The following is a 23,088-nucleotide window of genomic DNA, read 5'->3' on the forward strand; positions in this document are numbered from 1 at the left end:
AGGGGAGGGCTCACGGCAGTACAGCAGTCGCGGCTGGATCCAAGCTGGGTCTGCCCTGGGCATAGCCAGAATCCTGGCTCCTGGACCGCACACAGAAGCAGGCTGACTACAGGAGCGAGTACTGCATTCTGGGAATGGGGCAGGGGGCCCGGAAGGGCAGGGCAGGGCAGGGGCAGACAGGGACTGTGTTGGGACTTCCGTGTCGGGGATGAGGTGTGTAAAGTACAGAGGTCGTCGGACTGCAGGAAATGGCAGGCCCCAAGACACCCACCCTGGAGGGCCCCCGTGGCCCCTGTTCTTGGCAGTAACGTGCTCACGAGGACTCTGGCCCCTGCTCCGATGCTGTCCATGCTCTGGCCGGGGTCTCCCAGCCTGTAGGAGGTGTGGTGGGGAGTGAGGGCTTTTGTGTCTGCCGAGGGCCTGAACTTGGGAGCTCTCTCCCAACAGCCTCCGCACCTTGCAGACGGCCGTGGGCGATCTCGGGCCAGTGTAACGGGTCACCAGCTCGGCTGGTTTCGGACTGTGGCTGGTTTCTGTGTGTGTGCTGTGCTTACCCACATATGCACACGTGTATATCCACATCACTCCCACCACACCCTTGCCGAAGCGTGCATACCCGATTTGCATCCTTGTACGCTTGAGCTCACACACAGGCCACACAGCTGGGTGCACAAGCATGGCCCCTCACAAGCACAGATTGGGCTTTGGGTTTCTTCAGATGATAAGAGGTGCTTTTTGTGAGGATGTGGTGCTGGGAGCTGGGGAGTGGCTGTTGGTCCTGAGCCTCTGAGGTCCTGTTCTGGGACCCAAGGCTCCTTTCTCGGGGGTGGAGGTTGGGTTTCTGCTCTGAGCCTCTAGGCTTCTGGTACTGTCTGAAAGGTTCCAAGTGGCTCCACCGATTCCTGCTTCCTGCCTGGGGCTCCGGAGAGAGGGCTGAGCATCTTTTCTTGTGTGTGCCCAGGGCTGCCCTGCAGGGCTCTGTGCTGGGGATCAGGAGACACATGGCTCAGACATGGCTTTCACCCTGCAGCTCAGTCCGGAGAAACAGCCACAGGCAACAGCAGCTGCTGGACAGGAGAGTGGTTGGAAGCCTGGTGTGTGTGTGCATGCAAGTGCATAGGTGTGCAAGAGCTTGAGAGTATGCTATTTTGTGTGCGTATATGTGTATGGGGTGCATGTGCTTAGGTGAGGAGGCTCACCCATGGCTGTGTGCACACATGCACGTGTGTATGCGCCGTCTGGGTATGAGTATGTGTGCACGTGTGCACATGTATTTGTGCAACTTTGAGTGCGTGCGTGCGCTTGTGCATATGCGCACTGTTATCCAGGTGCATGAGGGGAATTGCCCTGGAATGCCTCTGAGGATGGCATCAGCTGGTGGGTCTGGCAGGGGCCCAGCTGGGACATGGGGTGACAAGAGGAAGGAGCCTTCCCACGTGCCACACAGTGCCCAGGGCGTCAAGTGCCCAGCTCACTGGGAGGGCGGGGTCCTCTCACGGACAAGGAAGCCGGGCATCAGAGAATGAGTGCCACCTTCCCCAGGCTACACAGCCAGGGGACTTTCTCCCCTCAGCAGGGGTGGGAGCAGGAGGAACCCTGAAGCCAGGCCGGGGGTGGGGGTGGGGTCTTCCCTGAGCCTGGTGCCCTCATTCATAAAACATGTGTAATGAAAGCACCTGGGGGCTACGACCTGGAAGGACCACCCCATGTCAGCGTCTCTAATTAGGGGTCCGAGGTGCTGCCCAATCTCTTCCAGCCCATGGCCCTCCGGCCCCACGGCAGGAGGAAGTGGCGCCTGAGCACCTGAGCTGTCTGCATCCTGTAAGCGTCCCCTTCAGCCCTGACTGGGGGCGAGGCAGGTAGTGACAGGTGAGGAAGAAGGATTTCCCGAGCGTGGAGCGGAGAAAGGAAGGAAGTGACTCACCAAATACAACAAAGCCCGACTCCCCGAGAGGAAGCCGCGGCGAGAGAGCGAACGCACGTGGGTGCCCGCGGGGGCGCGGCGGGCCCGGCTGGGCTGCGGTCCAGCTGCAGCCAGAGCGGCTCCGGGGCGGGGGCGGGCCCCCGGTGCGCAGCGCCGCCTGGCGCTGTGGGGGTGGGGGCAGAGGACCCTACCTACAGGACGGTGGCTCTGCTGTTTCCCCTGTGTCCGGGGCTGCGGGGCGCGTTTCCCCGGGAAACTAGGGCTGGGGAGAAGCCGCCGTAGAGCGCACGGCGCGCTCTTCCCGGACTCGCTCTTTGACACCCCAGGGAGGGCCACCGCCAGGTTCAGAGTGCACGGCCCAGGGTAGCCGGCTCCGGAATCTCGGGTCTGCCGAGCCTCGGCCTGGTGTTAGAAAGCAGAGGGGCGAGGGAAGCCCGGCCTGCGGATCCCCCGGGGAGCTACAGTCCGGGAGGGGTGTGGCGCCGCGGACACCCGTGTCCTGCAGCCAGCGAGGCTGGACATTGGGTTGCGCGTCTTCCAGAAGGAGCCCGGCTCATAACAAGGGAAGAGGAACTGGCTTCCCGGGCAGACGCCCCCGCCCCAAACTTTTCCTTCCAGCGGAGGGAGGAAGCGGGCCAGAGGGGCGGGGCCGCAGTTCCCTGCCCGTCGGAGCGGGGCTCCCGGCTGCCGAGCGGCGTGGGGCTCGGGTGAGTGTGTCTTTAAATCCGAGCCCCCCGCCCCCGCGGCGGTGAGGCCCCGGCTCCCGCGGGCCGGGCGGCGGCGGGCGCGGTGATTGGCGGCCGGGCCGGGTCCGCCCCTTGGCGTGGGGGACGCGGGCGCGGGGGAGCGGCGCGGCGCGCACGGGCCGGGCGCGCAGCTCTCATCGCCGGCGCGCGCGGGCTGCAGTTCTCTTGGCCTCGCCTGGTGGGCCCGGCCTGCCCGCCTCCGGAGCCGCCTCTGCCCGCGGATGGGCCAGGGACGTTGGGAGGAGCGAGCCGTAGCCCGTGCTGGGCGCGCCCTGCCGCTGCCCGACTCGGCGCCCGCAGTGCGAGCGCAGCGCGCTGGCCGCAGGAGCACGGATGCCCCCCGGAGCCGCGGGCTGGCAGGTACCGACGCGTCCGGGCCCGGGACTGGCGAGGGGAGAGCAGATCCGGCCCGGGGCAGCTCTGACCACCCACTCGCCGGGCTCCAAGAGGAGGGATCCTGGGTCTCCACCCCAGGAACAATCGGACTGGTGCCTGGGAGCCAAGAGGGACCTCACTGACCCAGCCGAGAGCAGTCACTGGGGGGTTGTGTACGTCGGGGTCTGGGCTGGCCCCTCTCCTGAGGTAGCTCTCGGCCTGGGGTGGACATGCGCTGGCGCCACCCTGGCTCTGTATCCCAGGCCTGGGAGCACGGGCGGTTCAGGAAGGGGGTCCGTCTTGTGATCCAGAGATGGGGTCCCTGGACTCATCTCTAGGGCACCTGAAACCCATAGACCGTAGGACGAGTCCTGGGGTCCCAGTGGGCACCGGCTCAGATTCTTGGCCCCATCAGGCCCTCTTTCTCGGTGAGTCTACCTGTCCTGGGAGAGTCTAGTTTTCCTGGAAGGCAGCGACTTGTCAGAGTGTGGTGAATGGAGGGGAGGGCTTGGGGGGGGGGTGTCTTCCTGTGGCCCTGGTGGTTGGAGCATCTCTTGTCCTGGGGAGGCAGGATGGAAGAAAGCTCTCTGACTTCAGGAAGCGAACGGGCTTCTCTCTTCTCCCAGCCAGGGGTCCGGCTCCAACTCCTTGGCTTCTGGGCGAGCAACCTGATTCCAGGGACGGAGCACCTGTTAGACACCAGGCACTGGGGGGTGGCCCAGGAAGGTTCTGCCTCATGCAGCCCAGCCCCAGTGGGGAGGACAGGACGTGAACAGAAAATTGGCAGAGATGCGGTTTTCCTTCCCAGTCCTAGACTGGTAGCCATGGAAATGCCGCGAGGCTACCCACAATTGATTGCTACGTGGAGGTCGCTAGAGGAGCTGGGGTTTGGTTCTCAGGCGAGCCTGCAGCTATGTCTCCGGTTCCAGTTCTGTTCTCACCCTCCTGTTACCCTGCTGGTATCCAGGGGCTCTTGCCACCTCCTAGGGCAGGGCCTAGCAGGAGGGCTGGGCAGATTGTCCTGTACCTATGCCCAGGTTGGTTTTCTTGGGTCAGGCTGGGCATGGGACTCTCCCACCTGCCCTGAGGTTTAGAGTCTCCAGCTAGCCTGGCAGGAGGTTCAGAGAGGAGGGGAAGGAAGTTCTCACTTCCTTTCTCCATCACCAGGGGTTTGGGTGGGGCTGGGAGGCCCTGAGCCAGACATGGTTTCCTGTGAGTGCAGACAGGCCCCAGATGATGGTCGGATCTGGGGACAGGCAGATGGGGGCCTGGCTGGCTGGAGGTGGGTGGCGCCTCAGGCAGTTCTGGCCTCGCCTCCGTGAGGTTCTGCTATTTTTGGGGCTCTGCCATCTTGGCAGGTTCCTGCTTTTCTGGAGGTGGCGATGTGGCCCTGCCTGTGGCCTTGGGCCCTGTGCTGGCTTCGAGATGTGCTGAGCTCACCTTGATGCCCACGGCTGACATGAGAACCTGAGCCAGCTCACTCAGCCGCCCCCAAGCAGGTGGCACACACCGCCACCCTGGTTACCCAGGCACAGGTGGGGGGTGCCTGTGTGGGCAGAGATGCCTGTGCACGCTCAGCTTTGTGGCTGTGGGGGCAGAGATGTAGAAGGTTCTGTGCTTGAGCAGAGACACAGCAGGACAACGGAGGTGGGCCAGCAACCCAGGGACGCAAACATGAACCACCTGTGGGCCATGGACTCTGGTATAGACAAGTCTGTACCATCGCTGGGATTGGAATCCTCTCATGGAAGGGGCAGACATGGCAGTGGACAGGCAGAGGTGGACCCATGGAGCACAGACATGGACTTGAGCCGACATTGACAGATACAAGACGTGGAGCACAGAATTGGGTCCAGGACTTGAGCAGCTGTAGAGTCGGCTGTGGACCCCCCAGTGTGCCCCGAGGTTGTCCTGTTTGGGGTGGTGGTAGTACTGGTGCTGTGTGCTGGGGCTTCATGTATAGACTCCCACATGGGGGTTGAGGGTCCCCATGCGCTCTGTGTCTTGTGTTTTCCCCTCCGAGTCCTCTGCTTACTGAGCTGCAGAGCTGTTTCATGAGCCTTTGATTTTTCATCTTCCTAGTGTTTTCAGAAGTTTCCAGAAGTGAGGTTGTGTGGCCTGGGTACTCTACAACTATTCATTTTTTTTTAAAAAGGATTTATTTTATTTATTTGAAAGACAGAGTTAGAGAGAGAGAGAGAGAGGTGTTCTGTCCTCTGGTTCATTCTCAGATGGGCACAATGGCTGGGACTTGGGCCAGGCAGGAGCCAGGAGCTTCATCTGGTTCTCCCACATGGGTGCAGGGGCCCAAGCACTTGGGCTCATCCTCTGCTGCTCTCCCAGGCCTTTCACAGGGAACTGGATCAGAAGCAGACCAGCTGGGACTTGAACCAGTGCCCGTATGAGATGCCGACATTGCAGATGGTAGTCTAACCTGCTGCGCCATAATGCCGACCCCCATTCCAACTGTTTTTTGCCTCTCAGATTCAGGGCGTACTGGCTGTGGGATTTTCCTTCTACACCCAAGCCTGGGGGTCCTTGCTGGGGGTGGGGAGAGGAAGAGCCACCATGGGACTGGGTCTGTGATGAGGGCCGCGCCCTCTACTGTGGTCAGCGCAGCCACCCCCACTCCCACCGCTCCTGGCTGTGGTCGGGTCTCCTCTGCCCAGCTTGGCAACCGGGCAGCAGCCCAGATTCTAGACAGAGCGTGACACCAACTCTGTGTGACCTTCTGCAAGTTACGTAAGGTCCGTTGCCTCATCTTTAAAGAGGGGCCAGGAACCCCTAGTCCTTGGGGATATTGGGAGGGTTAGAAGGGAGAAAACCAGTGGCCAGTGTGTGACCCAGTGCCTGACAGAGTGAGTGTGCGGCCAGTGTGGGGCTTGGGTCAGGGGCCCTGTCCGTGGCCAGCACTCCCCAGAACGTCCTCAGCAGCTGGGGACAGGGCCCTGGGGACGCCTGGGAGGAGAGCTAGGGAGCTTGGTTCCCTTCTGTGCTGCCCATCAGCCCCTGCTTAGCCCTGGGGCCACCCTCCCCCGCCTCCCCGCAGGCAGGGTGGATGGAAGGCTGGGCCTCTGGGAGGGGAGCCAGTGGTTTGCTAAGAATAGCCCCAAATCATGGCTCTGCCTCCCAGCAGGGCAGCACCCCCCTGGCCCGGCCCAGGCGCCCGCACAGGACAGGGGCTTTCCACGTTTTGGCGCGGCCACGGGCCTGGAGCAGCAGGCGCGGTCTGGGAGGAGGCTCTGCACCCCTTCCTAGGCCTTGGGCGGGGGTCCAGGAAGAGAAAAGGTGGGCGAGCACTGGCCTTTGTGATGCTGCCTTCGTCCCCCAGTCAGGACTTGTCCTGACCACTGCCCTGACCGTCTTCCTGCCCTGGCTCAGGAAGTGACCCCATGCTCCCTCTCTCACAGGCTCTGTGGCCCTGGGCAGCAACCGTAGCCCCTCTGTGCCCCGATTCCATTGAGCAGCAGGGTTCCTGATGGAAGCTCCTCATTGAACTCAGGGATGAGGGGAGATGATGTGTGCGGGCGGCGGCTCCTAGGATGGGCACAGGAAGCACCCGGCGCTGTTGCTGTTCTTACAACCAGGGCTGTCTGAGCAGGAGACCGGGTGGCCAGGGTGCGCGTGCAGTGCCACGTGGTAGGAGGGGACCTGGGTGGCATCCTTTCCTAGGTCCTTGGACTTTCTTGGCCCTGCGTTTGGTGTGAGGCACGGGGGATCCAAAGGTGGATTAGAGTCGGTCTCTGCTGGCTTGTGAGCCAGGCGCTGCCATGATAGGGTCTGTGTTAGCACGGGGGTGGGGGGGTGGGGGGGGGCTTGTCTGTGGGCTTCACAGGATCACCTGGCGTTCACCTGGGGAGGGAAGGCTCCCCAGCAGAAAGAGGGGCCTGTGCACGGTGACAGCTCTCCGGGAGTGTGCCATGTGCTTCCTGGGGCGTCCGCACCAGGGCTGGAGCTGGGGCGCTAATGCAAGAGACGTGGGGCGTCGGGGACACCTGCACGGGAGCCTCCCAAAGGCTCTGGGTGCGCTGCCCCCGACCTTGCTGGCTTCCAGGGAGCTGGGGCTTTTGTGAGTTCCAGGAGCAGGGAGGGCCGTGAGTCCCCCAGGGAAACGGCCCCACTGCCAAGACTCTGGGTGGGGGCTTTGCAGGGGGAGGGTGGTGGGTGCCCTCCGATGTCCTGGGGCCCAGGCAGCCTCTGTTCCTGCTGAGCACCAGGCCCTGCCTGTCTGGCCGGGCCTTCCCGGAGGGGAGGGGGACAGGGACACTTCTTTTGAAGCTTCTGTTTAGAAAGTGGGAGGGGCACTTCTCCTCCCCTTTCCTTTTCCTGGGACTGGAGAACTTCAGGAAGGGATTAACCATTTCCTGCTGGCCACCGAGTACAACGCATCTATTCCCTTTGCTGCCCTGTAGTGGCTGGGACCCCTGGTGGGGGTGCAGACCCCCTTCTCTCCCCAGGGGCAGCTCCCCACTGGCGCCCCAGGAGTCTGGTCGGCAGGGCCCAGAAGGCCTGCTCCAGCCTGCTGTGGGTGATGGGTCAGCCTGCCTTCCAGCACCCTCCGGATGGCGGCTCACTCCCTGCTGCCAGGCTGCCTGGGCGGTGGTAGGGCTTCTGGACTTTGGGAGTGACCTGCAGGCGCAGCTGGGCCTTGCTCACTCCAAGCCTGATGGACAGTTCTGGTTTCTGGATGCCCAGAGAGGGGGCCCTCCCTGGAGCTAACACTGGAGCTGTGCAGTCCTGGGGGGCCTTGGGCCTGGGGCAGCTAGTGAACATGCCCTGGCCTGTATTGTTGACTGTTCCCTTCGAGCCCAGTTTTCTCACCTGCCAAGTGGGCATCATTTTTTTCCCCATTTACCTTTTCTTTCTTTCTTTTTTTTTGACAGGCAGAGTTAGTGAGAGAGAGTTATAGACAGTGAGAGAGAGAGAGAGAGAGAGAAAGAAAGGTCTTCCTTCCGTTGGTTCACTCCCCTAATGGCCACTACGGCCAGCTCTGCGCCGATCCGAAGCCAGGAGCCAGGTGCCTCTTCCCGGTCTCCCATGCGGGTGCAGGGAACCAAGCACTTGGGCCATCCTCCACTGCCCTCCCGGGCCACAGCAGAGAGCTGGACTGGAAGAGGAGCAACTGGGACTAGTACCTGGTGCCCCAACTGGGACTAGAACCCGGGTTGCCAGCGCCGCAGGCGGAGGATTAGCCAAGTGAGCCACGGCGCTGGCCCCCATCTACCTTTAAAACGGTTTTTAGAAGAAATTCACTTAGCTTAAAGATAACCATTAAAGCGCTCAGTTCAGTGGTGTTCAGCACAACCACAGTGTTGTGCAACCGCCAGCGCTATGAAGTTCCAAAGCATTCTTTTTTTTTATTATAAAGATTAATTAAATTAATTTATTTGAAAGTCAGATTTACACACAGAGAGAGAAGGAGAGAGAGAGAGAAGCAGAGAGAGAGAGAGAGAGAGAGAGAGGTCTTCCATCTGCTGGTTCACTCCCCAATTGGCCAAAACAGCCGGAGCTGCACTATCAGGAGCCAGGAGCCAGGAGCTTCTTCCAGGTCTCCTACATGGGTGAAGGGGACCAAGCATTTGGGCCATCTCCTGCTTTCCCAGGCCACAGCAGAGAGCTGGATTGGACGTGGAGCAGCCGGGACTCAGACTGGTGCCCATATAGGGTGCTGGCACTGCAGGCAGCAGCTTTACCTGCTACACCACAGCCATGGCCCCTAAAATAGTTATCTTTATAAAAGGTCTTCTCAGTTCCCTGCACCTGCTGCAGAGTAGTATAATAATTTTGTCAGGGTTCCACCATTTGCCCACAGGTGCCTGTCTTCACGGGGCATCATTTGATGGCAGGAAGGCTGTACTATTGGGAGGTAAGAGCAGAAGACTGGTGTCATTGCAGTCTGCGTAAAGTGGCTCTAACCCACTGCTTGTAGGAATCAGGAACTTGGCACAGAGACGGGCTTTGCTCAATCCACACAGATGTTGTCAACGTGAACAAGGCCGGGCGTCTAAGAGGCTGGGCATTGGCTGCCACAGGCTGTGGGTGGCTCAGTTCTCTCTCTACCCCCTTCCCTATCTGAGCCATGACCTCCTTGTGCTGTGTGTGATGATGGCATTTGGCCTTCACAGAGAGGGAACTGGATCATAAACACAGGAACAAACTTGAGCCCAAAACTGCATGGCTTGGCGTGCTCAGGGGGTGGTCATTCAGGTGGCCAGGGAATTCTCTCCTTGCTTTGCTTTTGAAATTCACAGAACAGAAAGTTATCTGAAAGATGAATTGTACACTTTATTTTTTTTAAAGATTTATTTATTTTACTTGAAAGGCAGAGTTACAGAGAGAGACAGAGATCTCCCATCTGCTGGTTCACTCTCCAGATGGCCACAATGGCTGGAGCTGCACCGATCTGAAGCCAGGAGCCAGGAGCTTCTTCCGGGTCTCCCATGAGGGTGCAGGGGCCCAAGGACTTGGGCCATCTTCTACTGCTTTCCCAGCCATAGCAGAGAACTGGATTGGAAGTGGAGCAGCCGGGACTCGAACCGGCCCCCGTATGGGATGCCAGCATTGCAGGCAGCAGCTTTACCTGCTATGCCGCAGCACCGGCCCCATGATAGCTCCTGGTAGAAGAATTTGCTTGGGTTCTTGTGCCTGTTCTCTTGGGTGTACGCTGACGGGTAGGCTTGCCTGGTTAGACAACAGTTCTGTGTTGAAGTTTCTGAGTCGCATGTTCTGGGATTATACAGAGGTGAGGAGTGCGCAGCTTTGTGAATTGGCTGAAAAACCTGTGAGTTGTCTGCTTTAAAGGGTGACTTTTATGGTAGGTGAATTGTGTCCCATTTTTTTTTTAAAAAAAGAGCTCACAGGTGTCTGTGCAGTCTGAACTGTGTTATGTCCTCAGCTCTGGAAACCCAGAGTCCTGTGTCACTTCTTAGGATTCCTGGGGACACCGGGCCACACCGCACAGTGCAGGTTTGAGGGTGGCAGCAGGGGGCTGTAGGAGCCACACGGCCCACTGGCTGCCTGCCCCACTGTCTGGGCCCAGCCGGTGCTTTCTGGCTTCTGACGAGGCACCACTCCCTCAGTTTCCCCACCCGTGCTGAGGGCCTGTGAGCGGCCCAGCCTTGACCGTGGTCTGGGAGCTGGGGCAGTAGAGTCTGGCGAGGCAGCGGAGCTCGCAGACTTCCTGTCTGACCCCTTCTTCCCTCTCTGTCTCTGTGTTGCTTGCCAGAGCCTCCATGCGAGCCCTGGGACCAGTTCCCCCTTCTCTGTGGGGTCAGCAGGGCCTGGGCTTCTTTCTGAGCTGGCAGCAGGGGTGGAGGCCGTGGCCTTCAGGTCTGCGTGTCCTGTCCTCACTGTGCTCCTGCTCCCACTCCACCACCCCCATGCGTCTGGTGGTTCTGGCCCGACGCCTCAGGGTGGTCCATGGCCCCCCTGTCTTTCTCACTTCCCAAACGATGCATCACCAGGTCGCAGCTGTTTCCCTGCCTGTCTTGCTCTGCCAGCCCAAGCATCCCAGGTGGACTCTGACAGGTGTGCTGGTTCTGCCCTTGTCGCCTAACTGGCCCTTCCAAGCCAGCAGCTCAGGTGACCTTGTGAGAACACAGAAGTCAGAGCGAGGGTAGGCATTTGGCACATCATTCACGGTACTGCTTGGGATGCAGCAGCTGCAGAGTCCGGCTCTGCTCTCTCGGCTCTGTTCTTGATCCCGGCTTCCTGTTCGTGTGCACCTGGTCGACTCCCTGGTGACCACATGGGAGACCTAGACTGAGTTCCCAGATCCTGACTTTGACCTGGGGTCTGGCCCTGGCTGTTGTAGACATTTAGGGAGTGAACCAGTGGATGAGAGGCTCTCTGTTTCTGTGTCTTTGCCTTTTAAATAAATAAAAATAAATAAAAACCTTTTAAAAAGATTAAGTCTATTTAAAAAAAAAAAAGGTAAAACATTAGGTGGAGGGGCCTGCATTTGGTGCAGTGGCCACGTGGGATGCCTTTTGGTCTGGTTCCTGGTTCTACCCTCCACTCCTGCTTCCTGCTAGTCCCCCTCCCCCGCCGGATGAGGAAGGGCAATTTTCCCGCTCCACAGACGAGGAAGTGGGGCGCTTTCACAGGGGCAGACGGAGCAGATCGATAGCGTCTTGAAGCCATGAGGATGTGGGGAAACCCGCCCTCCCACACGGCGTTGCTTGCTGTGTGAAACGCTGCAGCTTTTTGGAAGAGTGACGGGGCCGTGTCTACGCACAGGCCCTTGGTTCTCAGCATTCAGAATGCTGTAGCCTGTCCTGGAGAAGCCCGCCAGGATGCCGGGCCATGGGCACCAGGATCTCAGGGCAGCCTGTGGCGGGGAACCGAGGCCACACTGTCTCCTCTTGGTTCTCTGTTCCTCCCCACCTCAGGACATTTGTGCATGCTGTGCCCGCTGCTTGGCCAGGTTTTTTTTTTTTTTTCATGGTCTGGCCTTCTTGTTCTTGGTGTGTCAGCATAGGCCTGTGATGATCAGATCTACAATGTGGCATTTTCCTTCTCAGCGTGTGGGCCCCTTGTAGCCAGGTGCGCAGGTGCACAAGTGCACAGTGCATACAATGTATCGCTGTTGTGTTTCTCTGCTGCCTTTCTCCCTCCCTCTCTAGTTGGCATGGGTGCTCCAAGAGGGGCCAGGACCATGCCCATCTGGTTGACAGTCAGTAGTAGCTTGTCATTGAATGAGTGGTGATAACATAAAACAGGCATGCCCCATTAAATGGGGTGGAGCCGCCTGGAGATTGAAGATGCTGGGAAGATGCCTGTGTCCCATCAGGAGAGGGCTTGGCGCAACAGTCAAGCCCCTGCTTGGAGCACCTGGGTTCATGGCCTGCTTCCTGCTAGAGTATACTCTGGGAAGCAGCAGGTAAGTCCCTGCACCCACATGGGAGACCTGGATTGAGTTCCTAGTTTCTGGCTTCAGCTTGACTCAGCTCCCGTGTTGCAGGCATCTGGGAAGTGAACCAGCAGATGGGAGATTTCTGTCTGTCTCCCCCATCCCTTTTACTCTCAGTCTCTCTCAGCCTCTGCCTCTTTGCATTTTAAGTGATGATGATGATGGTATAATAAAAGATGCCTGTGCCCCATATTGGAGTGCCCAGGGTTGATACCTGTCTCTGAGTCCCGACTCTGCTTCCAACACATGCAGACTCTGGGAGGCAGCAGCAGTGGCTCAGGTAGTTGGGTTCCTGCCATCCACACAGGAGACCTGGGTTGAGTTTTCAGCCCCTGGCTTCAGTCCAGGTCCAGCTCCGACCCAGTAATCGAGGGCATTTGGGGAGTGAACCAGCAGAGGGGAGCTCTGTCTATCTCCTATCTCTCTGCTTCTGGAATAACAACAACGAACCAGGCAGGGATGAAGTCACATGTATTGGCTGGGGTGTGAAGTATGTTTGTATTTTCTTGTTAAGGGAAAAAGCCTCTTATAAAATGAAGCTTAAGAGGTGGGCTTGGGGGCCAGTGCTGTGGCCTAATGGGTTAAGCTACTGCCTGTGATGCCGGCATCTCATGTGGGCGCCGGTTTGTGCCCTGGCTGTTCTACTTCCAGTTCAGCTCCCTGCTAATGTGCCTGGAAAAGCAGTGGAAGATGACCCAAGTCCTTGGGCCTCTGCACCCACGTGGGAGACCCGGAAGAAGCTCCTGGCTTCAGATCAGCGCAGCTCTGGCTTTTATGGCCATTTGGGGAGTGAACCCATAGATGGAAGATCTTGTTCTTGTGTTTCTCCTCTCTCTTAACTCTGCCTTTCAAATAAATAAATAAATCTTTACAAAAAAAGACGGGCTTGCAGGGGGATGGAAAGAAATAACCTTTATCAGTCTTTGTCCGGTGATGATAAGTCTAAATTACTTTTATAATAAGCTCTGATAAGAAACAAAAAAAGCCAAGAAAATGCCCCATTGGAGGGTGCGCTTGGACTTGAGCCGCAGTCCTGACTGCTGACCTGCGTCCTTGCCTACCACTGGGCCCTTACCGCTCCCAGGGGGCTGAGTTCGAGTCACTGATTCCTTTGGGTTCTCCAGGTTGAACTGTGCTTCTCAGGCGTGACTCGGGGCGCTGCTCGATGAGTTGTCACCTGAGTGGGTGGTGCCCCACCACTCGCTCAGGGTGCGGACCAGCTCTGTGCCCTTCAGGGGTCCCTGTGCTCCTGACCTGCCACCCCTGCAGGCGGCCGCCCTCTGCTTGCCTCCCCCAGCAGTCTGCCTGCGCTGAACTTCACTTCAGTGGACTGTGCAGTCAGAGCTGCTCCGTCTGGCTGCTTCCGCGGCACACAGGCACTGCAAGTCCCCACGGCTGTGTCACTATCAGCTGCTCCTTTTCGTCGTTGTGTGGTGTTCCACGTGTGGTCAGATGGCCGTTTGCTCATTTTTTTCCGCGTGGTGGGACCTTCGTGCTGTTTCTGGTGTTTGGCGTTGTGGACGCCTGTGCCGTACACTGCTGTGTCTTCCCATGACCGTTCTCACTGCCTTCCCCGGGCGGTGTGCCCAAGGGCAGATCCTCGCCGTACTTCGGAGAGACCTGAGGGGGAAGAGACTTGCCCACCGTCACGTGGCCGCTCAGCCTCTCTGACTCCCTGCCAAGTCCCACCCACTTCCCACACTCAGGCTAAGAGTCAGGGGGCCCCTGGAGGGTCGTGTTCCGGGTCTCAGGGCACCGTGCATGCCCACTGCTCAGCAGTCTCCTCCTCCCACATCCCTGGCCCCAGAGATGGAGGCCAGATGCTTGCCTCTTGTGCGGTGGCTGCTGGGGAGAGATGGGGAGGAGCCAGAGCTCTTTGCTCCTCTCCACCCGACACTCCCTGCCCAGTAAGCACCAACTTCTCCCCTGCCTGAAGACCCCGGGGACCGCCCTTCTGCTTCCTGTCTCTGTGAATTTGAGTTCTCCAGGGACTGCATAGGAGTGGAATTTTTTTTTTAAGATTTTTTTTTTTTTGACAGGCAGAGTGGACAGTGAGAGAGAGACAGACAGAGAGAAAGGTCTTCCTTTTCCATTGGCTCCCCCCCCAAATGGCTGCTACGGCCAGTGCGCTGCACCGATCTGAAGCCAGGAGCCAGGTGCTTTTCCTGGTCTTCCATGCTGGTGCAGGGCCCAGGGACCTGGGCCATCTTCCTCTGCACTCCTGGGCCACAGCAGAGAGCTGGACTGGAAGAGGAACAACCGGGACAGAATCCGGCGCCCCGACCGGGACTAGAACCTGGAGTGCCGGCGCCGCAGGCGGAGGATTAGCCTAGTGAGCCGCGGCGCTGGCTGAAGATTTTTTTTTTAATTTATTTATTTGAGAGGTAGAGTTACAGAGAGAGAGAGAGAGCGTGCGAAAGAAAGGTCTTCCTTCTGTTGGTTCACTCCCCAAGTGGCTGTAACGGCTGGAGCTGCGCCAGTCCAAAGCTAGGAGCCAGGTGCTTCTTCCCAGTCTCCCATGCAGGTGCAGGGGTCCAAGGACTTGGGCAATCTCCTACTGCTTTCCCAGGCCACAGCAGAGAGCCGGATCGGAAGAGGAGCAGCTGGGACTAGAACTGGTGCCCATATGGGATGCCGGTGCCACAGGTGGAGGTTTAACTTACTGCACCACAGTGCCGGCTCCAGGGGTGGAATCTTGCAGTGGTTGTACTTCAGAATATTTATGTATTTGAGAGAGCAAGCAAGTGAGCATGCTTCCATCCAGTTGTTCACTTCCCAAATGGCTGCAGCAGCAGAGGCTGGGCTGGGCCGGGCCGAAGCCAGGAGCCAGGAATGCAGTCCAGGTCTCCCGTGTGGATGGCAGGGGCCCATGCACTTGAGCCATCGCCTGCTGCCTCCCAGAGTGTGCAGTAGCAAGAGGCTGGAGTCAGGAGGCCGAGCTGGGCGTCCAGGCATTTTGTGCTTGGCTTATTCAGACATTCAGCGTAATGTCCTCAGGGTCCATCCCCTGGTAGTTTGTGTCAGGGCTTCCTTCCTTTTTAAGTGGTAATTGTTCTTTAGAGCACATGTTAAAGGCACCTCGCGTCTTCAGGGTTGAGCCAGGGAGGTCAGCTGGTGGTGGGAATGGAAGTAAGCATTCATGGAGATTCACAAGGTGCGGTCCTCCCCACAGCCCGGTGAACTGGGTGTCGATAATGGTCTCATTGTACTGATAAAGGAGCCCGGCCCAGAGGAGTTCAGCGACTTGGCCAGGATCACAGAGCAGCAAGTCATTGGAAGCCAGGACTGGGTGCAGGGCTGCCTGCCAGCCTGGCCTGGGCTCTAAGCTCCTGATCCCGGGGCAGGCTCAGGCACCTCTCCGGGCACAGGGCTTGGGGCTGTTTCCTCGAATCTTTCTCAGCATGGAGCCGCTCGGTACCTGGGCTGTGGTCAGTGGGCCCCTCCTCCCAGGCCTGGGTACCCCCTACTGGGCCCGAGCTTCTGCCGCAAGCTCCTTCATGCAGCTGCCTCCTGGGCCGCAAGGGGTGGTAGGACGAGCGTGGTGCTCTCAGGGTTAACTGCCCCGTGCCAGGAGCGGAAGCCAAGAGGACAGACTGTGGAGTGAAGTCACTTCCCTGCCGTGTGCCTGGCCTTCTGCACTGAATCCTGTTTCCTCCTTGGCCTCCACGTGCCCACCGGCCTCTGGCTCCCATGACCCTGCGGGTCAGCGGCAGGTGGGGGTTCCTGATGGAATGTGGGCCTGTCATTCATCCGGCGAGGTCACTTCCTGTCTGCGTAGGTTTCCTGCTTTCACACCCCACTGTGGGGGCTTTGATGGGAATGATGGGCGTGGGGGCTGGGGGAGGCTACTTGAGGTCAAGTGCAATGCCCAGCCAGCTCCTTTTGCTGCTGGGGACACTGAGGCCTGGGAGGGGTCAGGCCTGTGCACCACCCTGCCGTGGTAGGGAGGGCTCTGTGGGCCAGGGTGCCCGAGGGCCTGGCCATGTGAGGTGAGGCAGGTACTCATCCCCACTGGGCTCCCTGCCTGCTGCGGAGCCAGGTACCTGCCTGTGGGAACCACTCTGAGCACCAGGGCCCTTGTGCTCCCCTCGCCACCCTCCAGGCAAGGAGGCTGGGAGGCCGTGGCACAGCCTGGCAGTCAGCCTGGTTTTCCCGGTCCTTGTAACCTTGTGCTGCTAGCCGGGCACCCCAGGAGGGCTGCTCTCCCACAGGGTGTGGCGCTGGTACTGGCATCAGTGGCCGCCCTGTGCAGATCTTGTTCTTCCTCTGGTATGTGTTTGTGGAAGGAAAGTGAAGACATTCAGGAAGATGAGAAAGGTCGTCCCTCATCCCACGTCCTGGGCGTGACCCTGGTGCCCCATCTGTGCTCTGCGGGTTCTCCTGGCAGGCGTCTCCTAGTGTGTGTGCACCTGCGTGTGAGGGGCTGCCCTGCTACTTGATGGGAGGAAACTCTGAAATCATTTGATGCCTTTTACAAAAAATGAACGAGTGGCTGTCTCCCGTGCCGGTATGAGCGGCTGCCTCGTTCTTTTGTCTAAGCTGAGGTTTCGCATTCACGGTGGAGTACACATGGCACAGGTGTGTAGACGGCTTGAGGGATCTACCAAGCAGTGCCCCTGTGGGGGCCAGCGGGTCACAGTGTGTGATTCCGCCGGCAGCCCCTGAGCCGCACCGCTGAGCCTCCCGCCTGCTGCGGCACGCCGTGCTCTGGCTGGCTTCCTGTGTCTTGTCTGGTGTCGCTGCTTCTGAGTTGGCAGGATGGGGTCCCGGGGCGTTTGCCTGTGTTGCCTTCCTCGCCTCCATGTTCCATCAGTGACGGTCATCTGCCGCTCCTGCTGTGCCAGTGACCACATAGTGACGCCCATGGCACTCTGGACCTGGGCTGCTGTTGCTGTGTGTTGTTGACATGACTCCCGTGAGCTAAGCTGTACTGAACGCCTTTGTGGCCATAGCTTATTTCTGTTGAATAAGCTGCTAGAAGAATCCTGGGTCCGTGTGCTGCACATTTGTAAGGTGTTTGGAGTCCTTGCCAGATTGGCCTCCAGAGAGCTGTGCCATTTGTACCCTGCCAGGTGCCTCGGAGAGAGTCCACGCCTAGGACCTGGGCTGGCGCTGGGGGCAGGGGGCCGTCCTGCCTCACCTCCAATACGAGCGTGGGCAGTGCATGGAATTGCCTAGTTTCTAATTTTTAAATTACAAGTTAGGTTGAATTTTTTTCACATTTATTGGCCATTTGTATTTCTTCTCTTTTTTAAAAAAAACATTTATTTTAAAGGTAGAGAAAGCAAGAGAGACAGATCTCCCATGCCATAGTTTATTCCTCAAATGCTGGGCTGGGCCTGGCCCCATTTGAAAGCCAGACCTCACTCCAGGTCTCCCATACGGGGGCCAGGGACTTTGTGCCTGAGCCATCATCTGCTGCGCCCAGGGTCTGCACTGGCCAGGAAGCTGGAATCAGGAGTGGAGCTGGAATTTGAACCCAGGCACTCTGATATGGGGTGCAGGCATCCTAAAGTGGTGTTCTGACCACTGTGCCTGATGCCCACCTGCCCCTACCTGCATTCCTTCTCTGTTTCTTTCTTCTCTTGGGCTCTCTCTCCCTCCCACAATACTCTCCCCTTTCTCCCACCCCACCCCCTGTTTTTGGTCTCTCTTATCCTCGAGAGGCAGTTGGCCCACAGTGTTTGTGAAGTCGGCCCACAGCAGGGTTGACCCCATCCGGAAAGCAGCGTGGATCCTGGGCTGCAGCAATGTGGAGTGTGTTCTTGCCATTGCTCCCTGAATGTTGTGGCGTAGCAGCTGCTCCCGAGCCTGTGAGTGCCTTAGGGGTTGTAGGTGATCTGGAGGGGATGTGAAGTGGGGATGCCTGTAGGCTCTGTCTGCGCATGCCATGGCATTTTCTTTGAGGACTTGGGTGTCACTGGATTTCGGTATCCCAGGGAGGGATCCTGGAACCAGTGCCCCCCGGCAGTACTGAGGGGCAGCTCTGCTGAGTTTCTCATCTCCTTGGAAAAACCATATATCGCATATGATAACTAATAAAAACACTTGGGGCATATCTGGTTTGTTATTTGCCTTTTAACTTTATGGGTTTTCCATATTGGTCAAAAGGCAACCACTTTTGTGTGGTCTGAGCTATTGGCATTCACCTCAATGTGTTCTACCTCTAGCAGTTTGCATGGAAGGTTCTTTCCCACTCCAAGGTGACTTATTTCTCGTGTCTTCTGCCAGTCTGGGGCTCTGGGGCTCTGCTTGTGGCATTATCGGCTTTCAACCTTCTGCATTCTGCCTTGGGAACAAATGATGGATGGGGTGGGGGGCATGTAGGTTAAGAGCTTGCACTTGGAAGCTCCCCTGCCTGGCCCCCTGTGGCCCTCAGATACATTGTACACACCTCAGTGCCTCAGTGTCTATACCTGCAAAATGATTAAGTCACAGCTGTTAGTCGACTTTTCACCTTGACACTCTTCAAGTTGAGGACCCCAAAGAGTTTGTGTTTAAGGGATTATATGCATATTCCAGTGTTTACTATGTTAGAAACCAAAACGGAGGCTGGTGCTGTGGCTCAATAGGCTAATCCTCTGCCTGTGGTGCCGGCACACTGGGTCCTAGTCCCAGTCCGGGCACCGGATTCTGTCCCGGTTGCCCCTCTTCCAGGCCAGCTCTCTGCTGTGGCCCGGGAGTGCAGTGGAGGATGGCCCAAGTGCTTGGGCCCTGCACCCCATGGGAGACCAGGAGAAGCACCTGGCTCCTGGCTTTGGATCAGCGTGGTGCGCCAGCCGCGGCAGCCATTGGAGGGTGAACCAACAGCAAAAGAAGACCTTTGTCTCTCTGTCTCTCTCTCTCACTGTCCACTCTGCCTGTCAAAAAAATGCTTATATATAAATGCGTTTAAAAATAACTATAACAAACTTACTATATGTTAGCCTAAATGAAATGTACTGTGTTTTAAAAGTCACTAGCTTTTCTGAAACAAGCAGCAGTGGGAAGAGTGGCATTGCTTTACAGTTTGGCAGTCCCTTTTATACGTGGCCCAGAAGGCGCCAGGTGGATTTCCACATCTGCTCTGCCTCCATTCTGGTGGGCTGTGCTGTTTTTGGTGGGAGATGTGAAGAAAATCCAGCTGTGCACAGATCCGGGGGGACCTCAGCAAGTGCGTGGAAAATGGAATGCAAACATCCATTCATTTATCTGCGTATACTATGCCGTTAGAAAAAGGCTGGCGCTGTGGTATAGTGGGTAAAGCTGCTACCTGCAGTGCCGGCATCCCATATGGGTGCCAGTTCAAGTCCTGGCTGCTCCAGGTCCTATCCAGCTCTCTGCTATGGCTTGGGAAAGCAGTAGAAGATGGACCAAGTCCTTGGGCCCCTGCACCTGCGTGGGAGATCCGGAAGAAGCTCCTGGCTCCGGATTGGTGCAGCTCCAGCCATTGCGGCCATCTGGGAAGGGAACCAGCAGATGGAAGACCTCTCTCTCTGCCTTTCCTCTCTCTGTGTAACTCTTTCAAAAAAATAAATAAATCTTAAAAAAAAAGGAAGGAGTATTTTATTAGCCTATGGTATTTTCCTGTGATACTACATAAAACATGGGACTAAGCATTCACTGAAGCATGGAATCTGGAAACATTGGCACACTTTGTTCGGTTCAGATCCCCTGGACCGTGCTGCACCTTGAATGTGACATTGGGTGTGGCTCCCTGAGTTACGAGATCTCACCCGTGTGGACACATCTCCCGCCAGGGTTTCCAAACATCGGATCTGGGAACATCATCACAGCTGTTGTTGGAAAGATCCGGCGCCGGGAAGCTGGGAGCCCACGTGTGCGTTTTCCACCGCCTGCTCCAACTTTGTCATTGGCAACACGTGCCCGCGGTTGTTTTCCTGGAGGGGACAGCTCCCTTGGCGCATTTTTGAGAAAACTTCTACCAGATCCCCAACTCTGAACACCCCTCGATTGCCCGTGTTTCTCTCAAGTGAGAATAGCGCTCCCCGGATGCCAGGCCGGTCCAGCTCCCACTGGAACACCTGCGCAGGTGCGCTGTGATTTGCCTCCGGACCTCGTCACACCCGACGAGCCGCTGAAATGCCTTATGTGCACTTCCTGTTTCATCACGCGGGCTACTCACGGGCTGAGAGTGAAACTAGTCGTTTTTTGCTGCTTCATCGAGGACAGCCTCCCTGGCACCGGCAGACTTTGCCATTGCAAGCGCATGTCTGTGAGCACGGCCCAGTGCGTGCCCAGGGCCTGGTCCCTGCTGAGACTCTGACAGTGTCAGCCACTGTGGCTTCTGCAGCCTTCCCAGTGGGAATCAGGGGACGATGCGTCATCTCGGTGCAGTGCCTGCGTTCTCTTGGGGCCCAGTGTGGTCGCCTGCTGTCAGTTTCATCCCTGTCCCCTAATAAACCCGGAGGAGCGCAATGCGGGGGGAGTGGAGGTATAAATTGTTTGGGATTCGGATTTATCGTTTGTGGGCCGGCCGTTGTGGCACAGGGGATGAAGCCGCTGCTTGGGACGCCCACGTCCTGTATCAGAGCGCCTGGGATCCAGACTTGCCTCCTCTGCTTCCTGTTGATGCGCCTGGGAGGCCGTGATCACGGCTCAAGTGCTTGGGGTCCTTGCCGCCCATGTGGGAGACCCAGATGGAGTTGGTGGCTAATGGCTTCAGCTTGGTTCGGTGCTGGCCGTGGGGAGCATGTGGGGCGTGAACCAGAGGTTGGAAGACCTTTCTCTTTCTGCTTTCTCACTCTGCCTTTCATGTAGATGAAAATAAATAATCCTTTTTACAAAGCAGGGTTCGCCATTTGCTGTTTCAGATTTCTGATGCTGCTCTAGGTTCTAATGTCTTGGGTCTTTGGGAGTGAGGCAGGGGCCTGTGAACCTTATGCATGCCCCTTTTTCTTGCCTCTCTGAGGACAGGCTGCAGGGCCCAGGCAAGCTGCCGCCCCACACGGCTGGGGCCTGCTTCTGCGTCCCCTCCCCCTCCCTGGTGCCCATAGCCTCGGCCTCTGCGTCCCTTCCTCATTTGCCTTCTCGGCTGCCTGGGGCTCGGGGCTCGGCCACATTTTCCATGAGGCAATCACAGCTCGACTCCCATGTCAGGAACGGGGCAGCGTGCTGGGCCTGGGCCCTGTCCCACCCTCGCAGCACCCACGCTTGCAGAGTCGATCCTGCTGTGCTTACTAACGGTATTCCTCATTCTTGTTCATTCAGGCGCCAGCTGGGGGCAACCTAGTGGGGCTCAGCAGGAGAGACACCCGTGGTTGGAGGGTGAGGAGGGGAGGTTGAGGAAGGCTTTCTGGTGCAGGGGATGATGGGAGTGGATTAGGTAGAGGGGGACAGGGTAGCGTGAGGCTGGTGTGTCACTGCCTGTGTGACAGTGGGCAGAGACTGGCACCTGCCCATGGCTGGAGGCAAGTGGGCCGGCCTGGGTCCACGGGAGGTGGCCCAGCTGTTAGTTCAGAGGTGGGACTCTGCCCTGGGCAGACCATGGAACCCGCCACTTCTGTCCCAGCTGCATGGGGCTGCCTCTGCTTTGTTACCATTTGTGTTGGTGGTCGTTACCCAGGTCCTGTTGCTGCCATGGGCCAAGGCTGGGTGCTGCTTCCTGTTTGGGGACTGTGGGAGGCCCCTTGGGTTACAGAGTGGGAGTCGGGCGGGGGCATCAGGCAAGGAGGGGCTGGCCTGCTCCTGCCGCCTGGGTCCTCCTGGAGCCCAGCTGAGGGTCTCCCTGGGACGTCCGCCTCCTCAGCTCCGTGGGCATCACTCTTGGGAGTGGGAGTGCTCTCCCCGCCAGGGACTCCCACGGCTCTCAGTGGCTGGGCCCAGGAAAGGCGACGAACAGGGGAGAGGGTGGGGGTGGAGACGCCCAGCCCTGGCCCTGCTGCCTGCTGCCTGCTGCCTGCTGTGGCTGTGGCTGTGGCTGTGGCTGTGGCTGTGGCTGTGGCTGTGGCTGTGGGTGGGTCGCTGGCCACCTCTGCCCCTCAGTCTCCTCATCTGTAAACTGAGGGGAGCAGATGAGGGATTTCAAAGCACCTCTGGCTCTCGGATATGTGTTGGTGCTGGGGGGGGGGAACGATGATACTGTACCAAGTGGGTGCACGTGTGTGTGTGTAAGTGTGAGTGTGAGTGTGTGTGTGTGTGTGTGTGTGTGCTGGAGAGACAGGCTGGGGCAGGTGAGGAGCGGTGGAGCTCCTGCCCCTCCCGCCTCCCCCAGCCCCGCCCCCGCAGGAGGGAACCCTGCAGCGTGGCCACTTCCTGTGCGTTTGTTCTGAAGCTGAGGCAGATGTTTCCTGCAGCTGGCCGCTCAGCCCCTGCTGCCCCGCAGAAGCACAGCCCTATTTTTAGCCCCATTGTTACCCGCCCTGGGCATCTGGCTGCCAGGGGCGAGTGGGAGGCCGAGGCTGCGGCCCTGGGAGGGGCGCCCCTCCCCCAGGCCCAGTGTCTCCCAGACAGTCGGAAGAGCAGGGCTTCGGAACCAGAGGCCTGGCTCTGCTGCTGGCTGCGCTCTGTGAGCCTGGTGCTTTTCACCTGCTCAATGGGACAGTAGTCAGTGCTCGGTCTTCTCGCGTGTTCGGAGGCTCCCGTGAGATGGTGACTGTGAAATTCACGTAGTGGGTGACGTGTGGAACTGCAGGTATTGTGGGGTGTGGAAGAGCAGACGGCTCAGACCTGAAGGCCCTTGGAGTCAAGGCCAGGGTTGCCCGGAGCACGGGCTGAGGCCGGAGGGCCTCGGGGAAGGATGCCGACGGATGGGTGTGGGAGCGTGCCTGGGGGTGGCATGCCTGGCCGGAGAAGCCAGGAGGGCAGAGGCTGCCCCGGGGGTCCTGGAAGGCCTGAGCGGCCCTGGCCACCTTGCTGCAGCTTCCTCCTAGGAGGGGCTGCAGGCTGGGTCTGGGGGCAGGAGGTGCCACCACCCGTTCCAGAGCCTGCCGCTGGCACTGCAGCTCTGTGCTGGGGCTTGACCGAAATGTGCACTCTGCACTGAGGATTCAGCCGTGGGGTACCCGCCCATCTCAGCCAGCCTCACTTTCCAGATGAAAGTGAGGTTGGCACAGAGAGGGCCCGGCTGAGCCCCAGTACCCACAAAATCAGTGCTGGGCAGGTGGGGGCGACGTTGGCTGGCGCTTTTCTGT

At 58.5% G+C, this 23,088-nt stretch overlaps 1 protein-coding gene across 6 annotated transcripts in view; it reads left to right on the top strand.

Annotated features, from left to right (window-relative positions):
* Positions 1 to 2,330: 2,330 nt before the first annotated feature.
* Positions 2,331 to 23,088, top strand: part of PALD1 (phosphatase domain containing paladin 1) — a 58,495-nt gene continuing 37,737 nt past the window's right edge. The window contains exon 1 of one of the 6 annotated variants that reach the window (XM_051823824.3): positions 2,331 to 2,631. The gene's annotated coding sequence lies outside the window, so the exon portion shown is untranslated. Of the gene's footprint in view, positions 2,632 to 2,736; positions 3,031 to 15,596; positions 15,731 to 21,116; positions 21,142 to 22,290; positions 22,590 to 23,088 lie in introns of those variants that run through there. The other 5 variants (XR_016220919.1, XM_051823822.3, XM_089313400.1 and 2 more) reach the window with 5 other exon arrangements.

The sequence above is a fragment of the Oryctolagus cuniculus genome, chromosome 15 (genome assembly GCF_051225735.1).
Source record: "Oryctolagus cuniculus isolate XC-2025 breed Fujian yellow rabbit chromosome 15, ASM5122573v1, whole genome shotgun sequence".
Lineage (NCBI taxonomy): Eukaryota > Metazoa > Chordata > Mammalia > Lagomorpha > Leporidae > Oryctolagus > Oryctolagus cuniculus.